The sequence below is a fragment of the Rhinichthys klamathensis genome, unplaced genomic scaffold (genome assembly GCF_029890125.1).
Source record: "Rhinichthys klamathensis goyatoka isolate OS25496 unplaced genomic scaffold, OSU_Roscu_1.1 h1tg000291l_1, whole genome shotgun sequence".
NCBI lineage: Eukaryota > Metazoa > Chordata > Actinopteri > Cypriniformes > Leuciscidae > Rhinichthys > Rhinichthys klamathensis.
This window is the reverse complement of record NW_026606810.1, coordinates 609,074-628,715: the sequence shown is the minus strand read 5'-3', so window position 1 is coordinate 628,715 and position 19,642 is coordinate 609,074. Positions and strand designations below refer to the sequence as shown.

Below are 19,642 nucleotides of genomic sequence, written 5' to 3'. Positions count from 1 at the left end.
CTAGTTACGAAACTAAAAAACTAAAAAGCACACACTAAAGACACAAAGTCTGAATTTCATTTAGCCGCTGTGTGCATATCTTCAGAAACTCTTCAATACGTATTTATAAAATTCATTATTTTCACAAATCAGAATTACTTCAAGCACAATTATGGGATGCAGATATATTTGCTTCCACAATACAGTGCAACATCAATGTAGCCTACAATAATTGAAATCTTTTATAAAACATTGGACAATATTTTTATATAGAGATTTAGTTATGAAAAAACATTTTTAGGTATAGTAATTGATACATTCTAACAGAACAGTGTTTTGCCTGACTAATTTCATCTATAATGACAGTTGTTATGTTTTCATATCCACCTGCTGGGGGAGCAAGAGTGCTGCGCTCATTGTCCTATTGTACAGCATTTCAGGAAATGGTTTCCATCAGCCACCTGAATAACATTAGTCAAGCCATGGAGGATGTATACAATTACAGAAAGCTTACTTCTAAGACTTTTAGGAAGGCATTTAGGAAGCTGAGATTTTTGGGCTATTTGGCTTTTCATAATGTGCTATTTCAGACTAGTGGAAAGAAAACATCCTAAATACACTTTTATGTGTGTTTTTTATTGCATTTTATCTATTTGCATCTGTGGATTTAAATTACAATACAGGCCGTTTTCTCAAAATTATTATTTTTTTCGCATGCACTGAGCCATAAATCTTCACTTTAGTAGCACTTGCATACATCAAACTTTACAGTTTTATTGTTATATTCTGAAGGGTTTTACAGAGGGGGTTGTTCAAATTCACCTGGTTTTATACAACATTTTATTCACATTTTATGCCCCTTTTCATAAGATATAACATAAATCTATGGTGTCCCCAGAATGTGCCTGAAATTTCAGCTCAAAATACCCCCCAGATCATTTATTATAGCTTGTCAAAATTTCCCCTTTTTGGGTGTGAGCAAAAACTTGCCTTTTTTGTGTGTGTCCCTTTAAATGCAAATGAGCTGCTGCTCCCCGCCCCCGTTCAGAAGAAGGCCGATCCTTTACAGGAGCTTCGGATACTCGGCATTAACGCGAATTCAGTCAGATTTCAGAAATAACCAGTAGCGGAGTGCAGCCTTACCGAGAGACTCAGGAAGAGTTTAGACTGCACCTGGACGTTTCTGAATGGTTAGTGATGCATTTATAATATAGTTGTTATGTTACATTGATTCATCTCATCGACTTGCATGTACCTCATGTTTAACTTTTACACAAGCTGACACAGTAGGGATGGGGAAATGAAGCCTCGTGAAGCAATGAGGCTTTCCCCTGACTGTTCCGGGAAAAGATTCAAAGCTTCGAGAGTGTCGAGAACAGCGCCATCTGGTGTTTATTTAAAATAAAGCAGCCAGAAGCCTGTGTTAAAAGCTCAGATGAAGCAACCACTACACACTCCATAATTTCAATGGTATGTGTACAAATAAAAAGCCTTAAACGTTTGTGTTTGATTTGTCCATTAATAAATACATTATTTTACCCATTAAAGTGTGGCAATAAAATATAAAATGAGCATATTATTTAATGAGATCTAATGTAGGCCTACTCTCTCTCTCTCTCTCTCTCTCTCTCTCTCTCTCTCTCTCTCTCTCTCTCTCTCTCTCTCTCTCTCTCTCTCTCTCTCTCTCTCTCTCTCTCTCTCTCTCTCTCTCTCTCTCTATACAAACACACACACACACACACACACACATATACATATAGTGAATAAGTACATTGTGTGATAGGATCATCTGTTCATCTGACACTTGGCAGTGATAGTGCTTATGTAACTGTAGGAATGACAGAAAGGTGATAAAGATTTTAATTATTCTGTAATGCCAATGTATATAGACGGGGGTAGACATGTTTCTGCATTCTCCAGTATCCAAGTTGATCTTCAGCTCTGTATGTTTGTCTCTGTAAGGTGTTTATCCACTTCTACGATCGCATCAGAAGTGGCATTTGAGCTTTGTCTGTGCTGGTCTACAGCACTTTCCAACAGAAGACAAAGGTTTCCACCTCAGAAGTGTGAGAATTTTTTGTGTTGGGAATTACTGTATGTACATTGACTGAATATAAGACACATCAACGGTCAACAATTATACAATACAATTGTATAATTGTTGACCGTTGATGTGTCAATGATAAAAAATAAAATGATAATAAATAAATAAATATATATATATATATATATATATATATATATATATATATTTTTTTTTTTTTTTTTAATGCATTAATTGGAAGCCATAAACTCAAAATATTCCCAGTTAGGGGAAGTCTTCCTTTTTTGGCTGTTGCCATTGCTGTAGCCTAAATACAAACCCTTCACCAAACACCCAAATACCAACACCAAATTACCTAAAAAACACCAAAAGTGCAACAGTCTTACAAAAACAAAAAGACACAACAACAACAACAAAATAATAAGTAGTTTTGGTTATTTAAATGTAATGTATTGATTAACTTTCAAAGTACAGCACTCTCCTCACAAACCCATCAACCAGACTGAGCCAACAAGGACTCGTTTAGTAAGATCTGGGGTCGAGCGTTCGAGCCTTCTGACGCCCAAAGCGAAACGCGCACGTGATTGGACAGAAAGTGAGGCTTCGTTTGTCATCGATCACGTGACCTCTGGGAAACCAATACACACTCCGATACGGGGCTTCACTAGAAATTGCTTCGCTTTCGCGATACGCACATCGAAGCTTCAGTGTCATACGTAACATCACTATGACACAGTTCACCGAGGTCTTTATTTTTAAGACCGCTGTGACATTTTTTGGTCAAATAGTGTTCTGTGCTCGTCTGTACAGCCAACGACAGAACTGTTTGCATGCTTTGCTCGAACTTCTTCCATTTAGAACTGGTTACACTGTTGTCGCTTGTGAAAACCAAATGGCGGCGCCGTGGGTGGAAACGTGCAGATTAAGGGGCGGTAGCGAAATCTGATCGGCTTATTTTTTTGACATGCTTGCAGAGAAAGGCTCACCAAAACAAAGTTACTGGGTTGTCACTTTTCACGTTTTCTGGGTTGCACGATTAGCACTTAAACACGGAAAAGGTCAGATTTTCATGATATGTCCCCTTTAATGTAATCAATCAACTGGGGAAGTATGGATATCTATACTTTTTTTTTTTTTACACTATTCACCTGGGGTGTCTTGCCTTAAACACTCAAAAAGATGTTTTTTTTGTCCACAATGAAAATCCATGTGTTGTTTTGGTCCCAATGACTTATGATTCTCTGAATTGTATGAACAAAAACAGTTGAAACATTCTTTAAAATATTTTCTTTTGTTCCACAGAAGAATGAGTGATTTGGAATGACATGGAGGTGTGTACTGTAAATGATTAATTTAAGGTAAATTTTCATATTTGGATGAACTATTATTTTAAAACTAACAAAACAATGTTAAAGGGCAAGACGTGACAGAGCAAAGCAAATTAGGGAGTTACTCTGACTAATAGGAAAACAAGTTTAACTGACAAGATACAACTGGAAACATCATGACACTCCACACCCAAATGGTAAAATCTTTGGCTTTAAGTTGTTGCTAATGGTACATGCACTTTTACAAGTTGATTGTACTGAAATGTGTGTTGGCAGTGTCTGTACATACACAGCCATCATATAATGATAAAAATCCATCCAGTGGTTTTGTTTTAATCTCCTTATATGTTTTCCCCTGTCTCAAATCGAGCCGTTTGAGCCTGTGACGTCACAAGCTCGCACGCCCCTCCCACGATTGTTGAATGACAGAAGGGTTTCAACACAGACCCGCCCTCGCTCGTGAGCTAGCTGTCAATCATAGTCCGCGCGGACCGGCGCGGTCATTGTTGATATGCTGGAGCACTGTCTATGAGCAGAATGGCGTCTAAGCGATTGTGGTGTTCTGTTCTTGGGTGTAATAACGAACACAGCAGTCATTTTAATGTTCCTAAATCCGAACCGCCGAAGACGCAGTGGCTGAGTTTGTTTTCGAAGGGAATATTCCCCACGAGCAACGTCAATGCTCTCATGTTTGCGCGAATCATTTCACACACCAGACTGCTTATAAACGAGGAGGTATAAAGCTGGTTTTGGTAAGAAGCTGCTCCTGAAAAAAGATCGGTACCAGCTATTCGTGTTCCTGCAGCTGCTCCAGAAGAACTGAAGTGATTGTAAGGTTTTATTAAACTTTATATTAATATTTATATTAATCCTTGTAAATCGCTAGCTGCACGCTTCACAATGAATGCGTCTAAGGTTTACACTCAGGGTACATTACGGCATGTTTTCTATGTATGACGTTCTCAATATAATTCATAATCCCACGTTTATACTGAACAACGTGTTATGGTTATTGTGTTATTGTGTTACAAACGGTGTACGCCAGAGCCGGCTCTGGTGTACGCACAGAACAGAGAGGCGGGGTGAGCAAAGCTCATGATCATTTAAAGTCATATACACTGAAACGGCGTGCTGAAAACAGAGCTGTTTTTTACCAGGTAAAATAAGTGTTTTCTTACAATACTAATGAGAATTTTTAATTAAAGTATATTACAAACTTTTAATTTAGACCCTAAAGAATCATATTAGCTTGTACAAAAATGGCATTATATGACCCCTTTAACTACCATGTTGGTGGTGATTGTAATTGAGGACTCAAATCTTTTGATTCTAAAATGATTAATTCTCTGATAACGGTTTACACTAGTTAGTGGCAACCAGTGAGTGTTTTTGCAGTGAATCGTACACTTAACAGATCTGCTCACTCCAAAGAATGAACAGCCTCAAAATGTAGCATGTATACTATTATCAAAGTATGGGCTTTTGCAAACACAATGTAGTATCTACTTACACTTTTTTCCTGACTGACCTGCGTATGTTTATTTTCATGAGCACACGATATGGTGTCTGTTGTCCTTTACCCAGCATGACAATGTTAACAGTTCACTTGATTTTCATGCACATACTGTATAGCTTATGAGAATGGTTTCTCTGTCTCTAAACTCTGTCCCTAAAATAGCCAGGAGGTCAGCAGATAATTCATCAATTGTGTTAAACATGCAATATATAGATGAATCCGCAATAATGATTCACTATAAATATATGGTTGACTTTCCATAAAAGTGTAAGTGAATAGATGTCTCACTTTGTTTAGTGATGCATCACAATGACATAGCATGTTAAACTTTGAGGAACACTGCAATAGTCCACTAACAGGACATTTGATCTGTTTTGCAGGCACACAACTGTTGTTTAGTTCTAGACAGAAGAATTTGATTGGTTGCAGGTGGAAAAATTAATTATATTTTAATCATCACAGATGTCAAATTTGTCATCACAAACATCATGAAACATGTCGAACCAACCTGTAAGGACATTTGAAGTTATTTAAGTTTACTTTGACCTTTATAGTATACTTTTATATTTATTAATATTTGGAATTTAATTTAATTTTTATATTTTCAGTTTTTATTTTTTATTTTAAATCAGGTTTAGTAATTTTGTTGTGCCATTTTTTATTCGTTTTTATTGATGTCTATTTTTCCTCTAGTTTTAATTTATTTTTATTTAAATTTTAGTACTTACACTTATTTATTTTTTTCATTTAGTTGCCAAAGCGGCTGATAATACTGAATGAGCCTTATATAGGCAGTGTTTCCCCTAGGATTTTTTTTTCAGGGGGGGGGGGGGGGGGGGGGGGGGGGGGTGGCTGCTAGTGTTGCGGAGCGGGCGTGTTACGGATACGTGGTGTACATTTTTTAGCAATCAAAAAGCATGTCTAATTAATTGAAATAGTGTATTATGAATCATTAAACGTATACAACATTTAAAAAAAAAATATGAAAAAAAAAATCACACTAATTCTGTGTTGTGTTTTTTCTGGTAATAAAATGAAGACATAAAACACAAATTTTATCATTTATCATCAATTTTAATCATATGGAATTAAATCAACTTTTTGTCAAATAACGTGCTGCACAATGAGCTTTACTGTTAAAATTAAAACATGGATTATTCCTTAAATTCAGTTTTGATGATAATTTATTTGGATTAGTGTTAGTATATTATTACATTGGGACATATCTAAATTCTACTGTACAACGGTAATATATTTCTGTCAAGTTAAACCGAACTTTTATTTTGACGGGTTGCCGTGAAGACCTTTTGAGTTTGTGTGTTTATGTCATAATGATAGTTTTTCTCAAATGAAGCGTGAAATGACCACGAAGTGACTTTCGGAGTGGATCTAGAGCCTGGAGAGGAAGTTTATGCATTTGTGTCTTCATATAGGCCAAAAAACAGCGCAAGCGTCACACGTGCTTCAGTGTGTGTGTGTGTGTGTGTGTGTGTGTGTGTGGTAACGTTAAATGAAACTGCGCGTCGGCGGCACCATTCATTCACACAGAACAAGCAGGATTCGTATTTAAATTGTCTTTGTAATTTAATATCCACACACACTAGTCTACATCGCGATTTGATTTCAAATGTATACTGAACTGCTTTCTATTTATTCCTCAAAAGATTGACAAATTCCATGAAATTCCGTGTTATACAGTAAATTTATTTTTTATGACTGGATTTCGTCAGCAATTTAGGGGGCGGGGGGTCGTTTTGGGGGGGGGCCCCCCCCCAAAACAATGGTAGGGGAAACACTGATAGGGCATAGGCGGAGTTTGACATTCGAGCCAGGGGGGGCAAAAAAAAAAAATCATTGTAGCATTCATTCATTCATTCATGTAGCAATCATTGTCGTTCGGACACAATTAGGATAAATGAAATGTGGACCACTTTTGCACTGTTAAAATATTATCTTCAACCAAAACAAAAAGATTTTTAGTTTTTCTTTTCTTTCCTTTTTTCAAAACACATTGTGGCAATGAGAGTGATTAAAGTTATATTTCGCATTTTATTGTACTTCATGAAACATTTAAAACATTTTGAGACACGGGAAAAATGAACAGTCACACAATAGCCTACTCTCCACGTTTGAAACACATTGTGGCAATGAGAGCGATTAAAAAAAAACAAGTTATTTCGCATTTTGTTGTAGCCATTTCATGAAACATTTAAAACATTGAGACACGGGAAAAATTAACGGTCACATAGCCTACTCTCCACTTTTGAAACATATTGAACAGCATATTGAAAGCAGTGTGTTGAGTTTTTCTCCATCTTAAGCAGTTATTTGGCAGAGAAATAAAACTTACAGACCTAGATATTGCTCAGACTAGTGCAACAGTAATTTTCGTTTTTTTGCGTCCTGCGTCGATAATGGTCTCAGGTGAGAGCTTGGCCGTAATGTCGCTTTCGATGTGAAGGATCGCAAGAGAAGAAAACCTGGCTGCTCCCATCGTCAACCGCAGCCTGTTCTTTATCCTCTCATGGAGAGTCGGCCTGATAGGGATACTGTGATAGGTGTTGTATTCCTAGACGTGGATAGGCTGAGATGCAGCTGACTTGAGCTTGAATAATGTGACCTGCCAGAACTAATGCTACGCTTGATTTTGTTCATCAATGTCTTTGCTGCTAGCCTGGTTAAAACCAGACCATTCTCAGTTTTAACTGAGTTATGGTCTGGCAAAGCGTCATAGACAAATCATTTCCAGAGGGGCGTCACCAACGGACGTCGCGGTGATGAAGGAGATGACGTATGCAGAGCGGCGGTATCCGACGTATCCGAGTGTTGTTCTTTGCTCGGCTTTTAACAAAAAGGAAACGTTCAAATCGCTTAAAACAGACGCGATAGCTGATTCGAACGAGTGATGTTCGACGGCGGCATCCATCTTTGTAATGTAGGCTACAAAATCTGCTTCAAAATCTCAGCGCTGTCGTCATCGTGTAAAGCCCGCCTCAACGTTTCTGATTGGTGCCTTGATTTCGACAGATTGGAAATGGGCTTGAATGAGCTCTTTGCCAGACTAACTTTCAGAGCAAATCTAAATTTGCCGGAAGTTGTCTGGGTTTTCCCGGCTACTTTGCTGCTGCTGACCTTCAAACATTTTACCATAATGGTCCTCAAGAGCCACTTTCCTGCAGAGTTTAGCTCCGACCTTGATCAAACTCTCCTGCCTGTAGCTTTCTAGTAATCCTGGGGAGCTTAATGAGCTGGTTCAGGTGTTTAATTAGGGTTGGAGCTAAACTCTGCAGGACCGTGGCCCTCGAGGACCAGGGTTTAGAAAGCCTCATATAGATAAACCACATTTGTACTTCATTTTTTTTATTTTATTGTTGAAGTCAGAGTTTTGAACTTTCTCCTGCGTTCTATTCTTCTGCAGTCTAGAATGGCAGCACAGCTGAAAGGTTTGTTTGAGCTGCTGTAGCTGTACAGGCGTAAATTTGCATTTCCTTCAGTCTGAGGCTTATTCATTTCACTTATGGTGTGAAAGGGCCTTTACATTTGCAAAAATATAACTTTTTTCTGTTATTAAAAAACAAACAAACAAACAAGCAAGCCCAGCCCATGTGAGAAAAAGTCATGCAAAAGTAACGTAATGACACTACTTTTTAGGGAGTAATGAAAGATTGTAACGCATTACTTTTAAAAGTAACACTGCTGCTTATACAGTGAAGTTTGTGTGTGTGTGTGTGTGTTTTAAGGTTTTCTCATGAACCGCTGCTGAGAGCCATAACAAACATGCTGACTACTGTGCTATTGTTGAACTGCTTCCAAAACACACTGCTCCTGAGACATGGAGGATACACTTACCTCAGCTTATCAAACACTTCTTGTGAAGTGTTACTTAACTTCTTTAAGATGGATACTATTGCTTTTTCATAATCTACGAATTTCTTAATAAAAATTTCTTAAACATTTCTCCTCCCATTCAAAATAAGGTTTGTATGTACTGGACTTTCAGTGTAAGTGCATTACTGTAAACATGTTTTCAGCTTATTTTTACAAAATGATGGACTAGGCCTAGTCAATATTATTTTCTGTGGTACTCAACAGCAATGTGGTATACCACAGATGATTATTGACACCGTGGGTCAATTATCCATGTATGGAACTACAGTATGTCTTTTCATCAGCTTTTGTCTTTCAGATGCATTAAAATGCACAAATTCACATCATTTCTTATTTTCATGTAATGCAGGTATTCGCAAACTTTTTTTAGCCGAAACGTTTTGACCTAATATATTTACCTGAAGTACACTCGGAGATTTTAAGGTAATAAGATAATAATTAAGATCAATAATCTAACAATACATTTGCGTGTTCACTGTTCACTGTTCACTCCTCCATACTAGTCCATAGGCTTCTTCAGGGATTGAACTTGCCGGCCTCGAAAAGTTATTAAAGACATCGTTAAAATAGTCCAAGTGACTACAGTGGCTCAATCTTAAGTTCATCAAGCGACGAGAATACTTTTTGTGCGCAAAAAAAACAAAAATAACGACTTTATTTCAACTATTCATGTCCTTCTCTTTGGGCCTCGAGTCAGTTCACTAGTTTAATAGCGTAAGCTTCTGTTGTTGTACGTCACACACATCACGCACATGACCAGCGTCGGCCAATAGTGAGCCTACGTGTGACGTAGCTCTACGGAATCACACTACGTTAACTGACTCGAGGCCCACAGAGAAGGAAATGAATAGTTGAAATAAAGTCGTTATTTTTGTTTGTTTTTGCGCACAAAAAGTATTCTCGTCGCTTGATAAACTTAAGATTGAGCCACTGTAGTCACTTGGACTATTTTAACGATGTCTTTAATAATTTTTCGAGGCCGGCAAGTTCAATCCCTGAAGAAGCCTATGGACTAGTATGGAGGAGTGATCCAGCTCTCAGATTTCATCAAAAATATCTTAATTTGTGTTCCGCAGATGAACGAAGGTCTTACGGGGTTGGAACACCATGAGGGTGAGTAAATACTGACAGAATTTTCATTTTTGGGTGAACTAACCCTTTAATTCACAAACCCCAGTTTGGGAAATCCTGACGTAATATTTAATGAACTTCATGTTTTTGATAAAGAACGGAATACATTTTCTTTCTCTTTGTATTTTTATATCAATATGGTACAATATTATTCTATTCAAATCAATGTGATAAACAAGTTAGGTCAAAAGTAATCTAAAAGTTCTCAGATTACCTAAAATGTGTAATGTAATGGATTACGTTACTAATCAATATATAACAAACTACAATTTGTGTCATAATTTGAAGTCAGTAATAGACTATAATTTGTAAGTAATCTACCCAGCACTGTAAATTACCAGCATATACTTTAACTATGAATTCACACAGAAATAAACTACACAGTTCCATAAATTAAACAAATATTGGCTCACTCTTCTGCGCATCATGTGGCTTCTTTATACCACAATATTGTTAAATTTGTGATTCTGGTTGACATATGTTCCAAGGATATTGATTTATTTTGCATAACTGAAGCTCCACATTTGTTGACCGCATGTTCTTCCAAATTAGAGACAGGTGTCATGCAATAATGTCAGGCCACATTGCTGTGGCTGCACGTCTATAATGGACTCATGACTCAACTCCCTACAGAGTGAATGTCAACTCAATGAGCAATATTATTTATGAAGGTCGCTGTTATTCTGCTCGGAACTGATTCAAACTTTTTTCTCAGTAAATGCACAACCAATTATCGTGAACACAGATTAGTCATGATGATTGTGTAACCAACCATTTTTTATGGGGTTTGTCAGTATATATATATAAACATGCATTATTTGTAGTGTTTTATAATAAACTGAACACTACACCTTCTAAGCATTTCTCATGTATTTCTTTATTGTTAAATACCCCGAGACGCATGAAAAACACATACAGAACATATACCGTCGTAATCATGTATTTATTTGACATCTGTAGAAATGCTTCTCTCAGTTGTTTATGTGCGGAACTCAGGCAGGAGTTATGATCACATAATAGGATTGTGAAAGCGAATGAGCTCTCTGAATCCAAACAGATACACACGGAAGAAAACAACGCTCTGTACGCTGTTTCAAGCTCTTCGGACCCCATGATTCAGTGGTAAATTAAGAGAAATTATAATCTGTATTAAAGAACATATGGAAAATTCTGTTTTTAGACACCAATGATAACAAGAATTCAACATTCTCTTCTCTTTTCCGGAATATTTTTCAGGTTTTCAAAACAGCGCCGCCACCACTTTTTGTAAGCAAGGCGATGTAGGGGAGTAGTTCTACAAAATATTTTAGGAATGAAAACTTTAAAAATGTCTTGTGAAACACACATCAACATGTGGCATTATAGGCTATGTAGAATAATTGGCTCTGGGACATTGAATTATTGAAAACTGAATGTACACCTACATCGTGGTTTCATTAAATTAAATGTCTGTCATCAATTATTCCTTAGTCAACAAAACCAAGTTGGTCTAATCATGAAGGATGTCTGAAGGACTAGAGTAATCCCAAAACATATGGGGATATTTTTCATGTCTTTCTTTCCTGTCTCATCCATAAATCTTATTTTAGTGGAAAAAATGAACTGCATGAAAAATTGCACGAAAAGATGATTTTATTTGTCTATCTCCCAATGTTCAGGTAAATCAATTCAAAATTCCATTCCTGTTGTCTCACTCAGAGGGACATTATAAAAAAAAGCCATTCTCAGACGATTTAGTTTCAGCATTTCGTCCTTGCACAGTGGGAAGAAAACTGGGATCATCTGAAACCTAATACTGTTTCAATGATATTCCATTCACCCCTACAGATGCTCTGCAGTCAGTGCATAATCAGTTATGTGAGGACAGTGCTTGGTTATTTAATCATGTCCAAATCACTTTGACCTCCTTGTCAAAACCCTTTCTGTTTTATAACACAAATTCCTTCCATTCCTTCATTATGAATCAGCATTTGTTCATATGTGACACGAACATAAGCCAGTTTGAAAAAACATGAACTTTGCTGTTTTGGGTTTTCTATAGTTTTAGATAAAACAAGGCTATCATTTTCAGCCTCCAAATGATATCAATGTTATTGTGAATGTTTTGTTTTGTTGTCATGGCCGAAGCTTTTCTTCGATTGAATGATGCAACTATATTTATTTTTACAAATAAATTATATTTTCAACTCGACAAATATGCATATAATGTAGATATTTTAAAATTTAATCATGTCCAAATCACTTTGACCTCCTTGTCAAAATGTTGTCTGACCTCCTTGTCAAGATGTTATAAATTGATTATTATAAAATCAATTTATAACATCTCCTTCGATCTCTTTTGAGTAAGAAGTTGTCACAGGATAAACCAGCATTGTGGTGGATAACAGCCCAACAGATGTCTGTTTTAAAGGGGACATATGAAAATCTGACTTTTTCTGTGTTTAAGTGCTATAATCGGGTCCCCAGTGCATCTACCAACCCAGAAAACGTGAAGTGACAACCCAGTAACTTTGTTTTGGTGAGCCTTTCTCTGCCAGCATGTCAAAAAATAAATCAATCAGATTTCGCTCCCCTGCTGACGTAGGAAGGGGATCTTATTATAATATTACCGCCCTTCCACCGTGGGTTGTGCATTTCCATTCACGGTGCCGCCATTTGGTTTTCACAAGCGACAACAGTGTAACCAGTTCTAACTCAGTGGCAAAAGTTCGAGCAAAGCATGCAAACTGTTCTGTCGTTGGCTGCACAGACGAGCACAGAACACTATTTGACAAAAAAATGTCACAGCGGTCTTATAAAGTGTCAACTTGTGTAAAAGTTTAACATGATGGTACATGCAAGTCGATGAGATGAATCAATTTAACACAACAACTATATAAATGTATCCACTAACCATTCAGAAACGTCCAGGTGCAGTCTAAACTCTTCCTGAGTCCCTCGGTAAGGCTGCACTCCGCTACTGGTTATTTCTTTTACATTTTTTTGATGACTGAGATTTGCACTATAATATTTACTTAGCCTGTTTGTTGATGTTAATTATTTAATGTGTCTTTCAGTAAATCTCTAATTGTGTCAAATTCAAATGATGTAAAAAAAAAAATCATTAGAGGCCATTTTGTCAAAATGTTTTTTTTTTTATGACAGCCACCATTTAAATAATCATATATTGACAATGGTTTGGAATAGAAATTAGAAAGCAGAGACTTCTTTTTCATTCAGTATTCAAAATGTGTGTTCAGAGTAAAAATGACCAAAGATGATGGACCATATCTGTCATGCAAGGCTTGAGGATTCCTCACACAAAATCATGGGAGAAACATGAGTAGATTTTCTTTATTCGTCCTTCACAAAAAAAGACCTTTACTCTGTGGTTGAGTTTCTGCTTTCAAGTACATTCAGGTGTGAGGAAAAGACTGAGAAATCTTTCGACTAGGGGTGTACCTTTCAAAGGAAGAGACAGGAAAGATAGATGACCAGATGTAGCAGATGTAGCTGCTGCCAGATTGGAGTGTAGTTTGCTTGAATTCGGGGGGCCCAGGACAAAATATTTATGAGTTACCCTGAATTCATGGAGCCCCAGAGAAAATTATAAGGGTGGGCCCCAGACCCAATACTCTGAGCAGTGTAAATACATGTTTAATGGGCTCCCTGCGTCACAGGAACTACGTCAGACCTGGTTTCTTGTTGCCTGGGATTCTCACACACAAAAGGTTGAAATGATCTAAATTGAATTAAATTCAAGATGTGAACTAAAAAAGCTGAACATACCAACATAACAATCCTGTAAAGCAAGACCTAACAGCTGATTAAGGAAACTGGAGAGTACATTAAATCATGATCAAACAACATCTGGGCACAATTACATGAGGTGACAGACGCAGCTGAAATCACTCCCTGTTCCCTATATAGTGCACTAAATCAGGTGCTGGTTATTCTGTGAGGTGTAATTATACAATTCACTCTGATTTATATTATTGTCACAGGTTGGGAGGGAGATACAAAACACACAAAGAAGATGAAGATGAAAGTTAACATGCTTTAATGATCCAACAGGGTAATTCAAAGAGGTAGCTTACATCTACTGGTAGGCGCGACCCCTTGAAGGGTCCAGGGTGCTGCAGACGGTGATGAAAGCCTTGAGCAGAGGTGTTATGGCAGGTGCCCAGGCCACAGCCAGAACTGTGCTCCATGGTGGCGTCAACAGAGGAAGGGGCCATGGTGGTAATAGTCCTGATACCACCAGAGCGACAGTCGGAGGCGATGACGATGGAGTGAGAACCCAACGCGTAGCCGAAGGTCCGAGGCGAGGGAGTGACGACGAAGGCCCTGGCGACCGGGACTGAGCATCAACGACGACCTCCTCCGATGACGGTGTGGGTCCAGAGGGCAGTGGGCAGTGTTACACTCAGTGCTCCAATTCCACGAAAGCTCCTTCAGCTGTGGATGATGCAGCCGACACGCGCACCTGGTCAGACTCGCGCATCTCAGGCTCCGCGGTGATGTTGGGCACGCACGCCCTCAATGGCGTGGGCTCGCGGCAGAGATGGGCTCGAAGTCTGAGGTGGGCTCAAACTGCTTAATTCCTACCGATGGGTTCTGGCTGGGCACTGGGTTGGAAGTGGGGCTGGTGAAGGACGATCCAAAGGAAACCAGCACCCACTCAACAAAGTCGGCAAAGCTCCCTCGAAAAGGTGGTGTTGTTAAGTTCCACACGTAGAAACGTGCAGAAGCAGTTGTCCAGGAAAGTGGTCTGATATGCCAGATCCAGGAACACCTCCAGGCGTTCCTCGAGGGAGCTGTCGCCCTGCTCAAGGCAAAGCAGCTTGACAGCAGGGAAGTCCATGATGAACCAAAAAAACACAAACGATACGTAAAAAAAAAAAAACACCAAAGAATCGCCGCTTACTTTACTTTTTGGGTCGGGTCTTCTGTCACGGGTTGTGAGGGAGATACGGAAGATGACGATGAAAGTTAACAGCCTTTAATGCTCCAACAGGGTAATCCAAAGAGGTACATCCAAACACAACTACACATAGACGAGACCCGACACGGAACACAAACTGAACTGAACTTAAGTAGTTAGAGGATAATGTGACATGAACACCTGAACTGAGTAATGAATCAAATTAACAACCATGAAGAAAAACTAACCAAGGTGAAAACACAAACAGATACCATGTGGAGAAAACTAAAAATAAACATACCAGATAACCCTGAAAGGAATACAGCTTTCCTCTATTATGTATTTGCTCTATTTATGGCTTTTTAGGGCAAGTTTATAAGTAAAAAATAATACAATTATATCATTGTGTTAATTCTTGTTTGTAGTTTTTTTATTTTTATTATTCTATTAAAATGAATGAACTATATATTAAATATGACATGAATATGAGAACATGTGAACAAGTTATTAATTTATTTTCATCATACCATATAAAGTTATTATTATCGTCATTGTTTTTCTGCTCTCTGGCACACACAGATTACAGTACGTCAGCATCTTAATCCGTTCACTCAATTTCATTTCTCTTTTCTACATATAGTACATGTGCCATTCACTATATAGGAAATAATGAACAAGTGAACTTTGCAGTTTCATCTGATATGCATCTGAAATCGGTCACAAGTAAATTATGACCCACAGACAAAACTTCATAATAAAAGCCAGACAAAAACAATAGCTTAAAACCAAAAAGAGCAGAATTAGACTGTGGACCGACTAGATGTTAAAATTCATGATATTTTTATGGGCTGGCCCCACTCTCATGGGACCAATGAATGCTGCCATTTGATAGAAGACTATAGTGGGCCACACGTGGTTGCTGCTACTACATACAATGTGGGGGAAAAGGGTTTGAGGTTAGAGAAAATATTTTTGGACACATAGTCCCAAATGCCCAAGGCTTCTGAGAGCGTAGCAGTCCAAACCATCAATCTGGCCCGTTACCACAACCACCACACCATGAGCACATATTGGCCAGTGTGGTGATTAAGTAAATCCCTGAAAACAGCTTAATAAGTTTGACTAATTTCCAAGATCAATCGAACATTTTTTTAAACAACTTTAAAGCCAAAACAGGACATGTTGTGCACCAAAGGACATTTAAGGTATAGGTCACCCAAAAATGTTGTCATCATTTACTCACCCTCAAGTTGTTCCAAACCTGTTTGAGGTTCCTACTTATGTTTAACACAAAAGAAGATATTTTAAAGAATGTTGGTAATCAAACAGTTGATGGTACAGTAGCTATTGACTTCCATAGTAGGAAAAATATACAATGGAAGTCAATGGGCCACCGTCAACTGTCTGGTTACCAACATTCTTTAAAATATCTTCTTTTGTGTTCAGAAGAAGAAAGAAACTTATGTAGGTTTGGAACAACATGAGGGTGAGTAAATGATGTCAAAAATTTGTTTGTGAACTATCCCTTTATGTGCTACAGTCTCTGAAACGTACAATGTTGGGAAGTCTTGTGACACTGTCACTCTACTTCAGAAATTTAATAAGGCAAAAGAATATCAGATGGTATAAGGTTAAAGGGGCAAGAGTGTGTCAGAGAGTCGGAATGACTCAACCCAGCTGACAAAAATATGTTCTAAGAACGTTTTGCTAATGCTTCCATTAAGTTCTCTAAATGTTCAAAATGTCCAGTTTTTTTAAACGTTTTACATTTTTTAGAGATCATTATTAAACACCAGATAACTTTGAATGAATGTTTTATTAACAGTACTGGAATAATTAAAATCATTAAGCTAGATGTCATTTTGAAAGCCATGTGTGAAACATCTACAGTTTAATGAAGTAAAGTAATAAATCCATCCAAGTCTCCAAAGGGAATCAACATCCAACTAGTACAAGGATGGTGATGGAAAGATCTTTTGCCAAATACATTTCACCAGTTCATTGCACAAGATGATCCATTGGCTACATGTTTGTTGCGATGTTTTAGATTCCCATACTTGGACAAAACAAAATTCATTTTAAAGTTTGCTCTTCACTCAAATGAGTTTGAGTGAACTTAACTTGTAATGTTGGACATTACTACTAAGGCAGCTTGAAAACATTTAAATCCACATGTCAATTATGTGCATAGTTTAAGGCTTTTTTTTGTATGCCAAATAATGTTTTATCATAAAGATCACATGAAGAGTAAGCTCAAAACGTCAGAACTATAGGGAAACTGACGTGTTAACATCTGTGACATGTTAATGTACAATCATTAAAAAGTTTGATTACATTGCCAATGCTTGTCCACAAAAATGTAAGGTTTTGTCAGAATTATGTCACTTTCTATTATCTTAGTCACTTACTTTTAAAAGCATGTGCTTAAAAGTGTCTACTTAGAGTTGCTACTTGCATATGTGAAATAACCAGGCTCACCTTAAGTAAATCATTGTTTTTAGCTGATCCAGTTTTAATGGTATATCCCCATTCAGTGCCCCAAAGGAAGAACAGAGCAGTGATCTGCTGACAGGACATGTACTTTGGGCCTGTAATGGATTCACTCTCTGCTTCTTGAAAGAGACGACACATGTGTGACCCATGTGCATATGATTACTGGGGTGTGAAGATATTCATATGGGAGATGTGCATAAAGTATTTTACTGTCACACAGAATAGTACTTCTAATTCTGCTTTGACTCCATGTTGAAGCTGTTATATCTATCTATCTAGATTTTTTTTTTTTTTTTACATGTTTCTTTATCAAATAATTTTAAATTTGTGGTTGTAATGACTAATATAATTCTCTTTTTTTTTCACGTCCCAGATCTCAAATGACAGGCAGTTCAATATTAAATAGAAAACATAAAAATGTGAACTGCTCCAATCTTAATTTTTCACATAAATGTGAATGGGGACAGATGTTGTCAAGCTTCAAAATACTGACAAAAACCAAAACGGTATTATTCCCATCCAACATAGCTCTTTAAAGTGTTCATTTGTGCTTTTGCATATCCCTCTGTCAGCGACATATCTTCTCTTCTGTGTTGTTTACCAACATTTTTTCTTTCACTCGGATATACGTCACAATAGGAAAGAAGAGGCTATCGTAACTTCCGTTTCTTGCGGAGACACACCGTTTTGTAGTTTCAATGTGTTTGCACTCCAGAGATTTGTGGAATTTTTCTTTGGGTTCTGAAAGGTTGAGAAGTACTTATCCCCTCTTTATTGCTATAGTAATTGTTATATAATTGTTATAATAGAGAATATTGTATTATATAAGATTATGTGATAAATCCCTGTTTTAGCAGCATCTCAGCTTGTTTATATAACCACACACTTTCCCATCCTTTATGCATTTATGTGTGCTTCAGTTAAGACTGGATGTCTGAACAGAACAATGTGTCATTGATCACCTAATTGATATATAATTGCCATGAATCCGCTTATTTCATGACCAATGACACACATTTCTAGCAGAGACAGAATTGATGTTTAGAACCAATTTAATTAGATAAGTAAAAGTAAAGTCTTGTCTATTTGAGGTATTTTCGTCTGAAGGAGATCTCTCTAGATAACAAGTCAAAGGTTATCCTTCCTGCACAGCTTAATGGCTAATGGCATACTGTATATTAATTGTGCATGATCAGGCAAACCTTTATTTTTGGACGATAATTCGATAGTGTTGTGTAATGATATTTTATTTGAATTGTTTTCTTACTCAAATATATCTGGGACAAATATGTGTTCCAGTTCTCACAGGCGCAGCTGGGGAGAATGTTGTTTAAACTTTGTAAAAACAGTATCTATAATGTGTGGCGAACATCTCCCATCACCTTCAGAGAAAGTGAAGACAAGTCAAGACAAGACAAGCCAAGCCAAATGCCCAAGGCTTCTGAGAGCGTAGCAGTCCAAACCATTAATCTGGCCCGTTACCACAACCACCACACCATGAGCACATATTGGCCAGTGTGGTGATTAAGTAAATCCCTGAAAACAGCTTAATAAGTTTGACTAATTTCCAAGATCAATCGAACATTTTTTTAAACAACTTTAAAGCCAAAACAGGACATGTTGTGCACCAAAGGACATTTAAGGTATAGGTCACCCAAAAATGTTGTCATCATTTACTCACCCTCAAGTTGTTCCAAACCTGTTTGAGGTTCCTACTTATGTTCAACACAAAAGAAGATATTTTAAAGAATGTTGGTAATCAAACAGTTGATGGTACAGTAGCTATTGACTTCCATAGTAGGAAAAATATACAATGGAAGTCAATGGGCCACCGTCAACTATCTGGTTACCAACATTCTTTAAAATATCTTCTTTTGTGTTCAGAAGAAGAAAGAAACTTATGTAGACAAGTGAAGACAAGTGAATTCTTTGAATTCAGTCTTCCTTGTAACACAAGATAATTTTTTTTGAATGATATCCACACAGTTATAATACATAATACATAAATGTGAATGGGGACAGATGTTGTCAAGCTTTAAAAAACTGACAAAAAAACAAAAAAGGTAGGCTATTATTCCCATCTAGGGCTGTCACTTTACGTTCGAAAATCGATTGCACAATCGATCGGACCAACCAACACAAGTTTCGAAAAAGAAAAATAGGGAATCGATTTTAACGGCCTTTTTTCTTTTTTAACCAAAAATGTGTTTTAGGTGGACAGATCAATACAGCACACAGAACATGAGGGATGCTGGAAAATAACAATGTCTTTTCTGTTAACCAAATGCTTTTTAGTATTCGCTATTACTTCAATGCAAGTGAACAAGCGCGCCGTTATTTGTTGCGTGGTGACGTGTATG

General features: G+C 37.4%; 2 protein-coding genes across 3 annotated transcripts in view; both read right to left on the bottom strand.

Annotated features, from left to right (window-relative positions):
• Positions 1-19,642, bottom strand: part of plekha6 (pleckstrin homology domain containing, family A member 6) — a 154,707-nt gene that overhangs the window by 8,401 nt on the left and 126,664 nt on the right. The gene's annotated exons all lie outside the window — the stretch shown is intronic.
• The window catches only part of golt1a (golgi transport 1A), a 43,651-nt gene continuing 41,550 nt past the window's right edge, over positions 17,542-19,642 (bottom strand). The window contains exon 6 of the transcript XR_008809381.1: positions 17,542-17,557. The gene's annotated coding sequence lies outside the window, so the exon portion shown is untranslated. The remainder of the gene's footprint in view (positions 17,558-19,642) is intronic.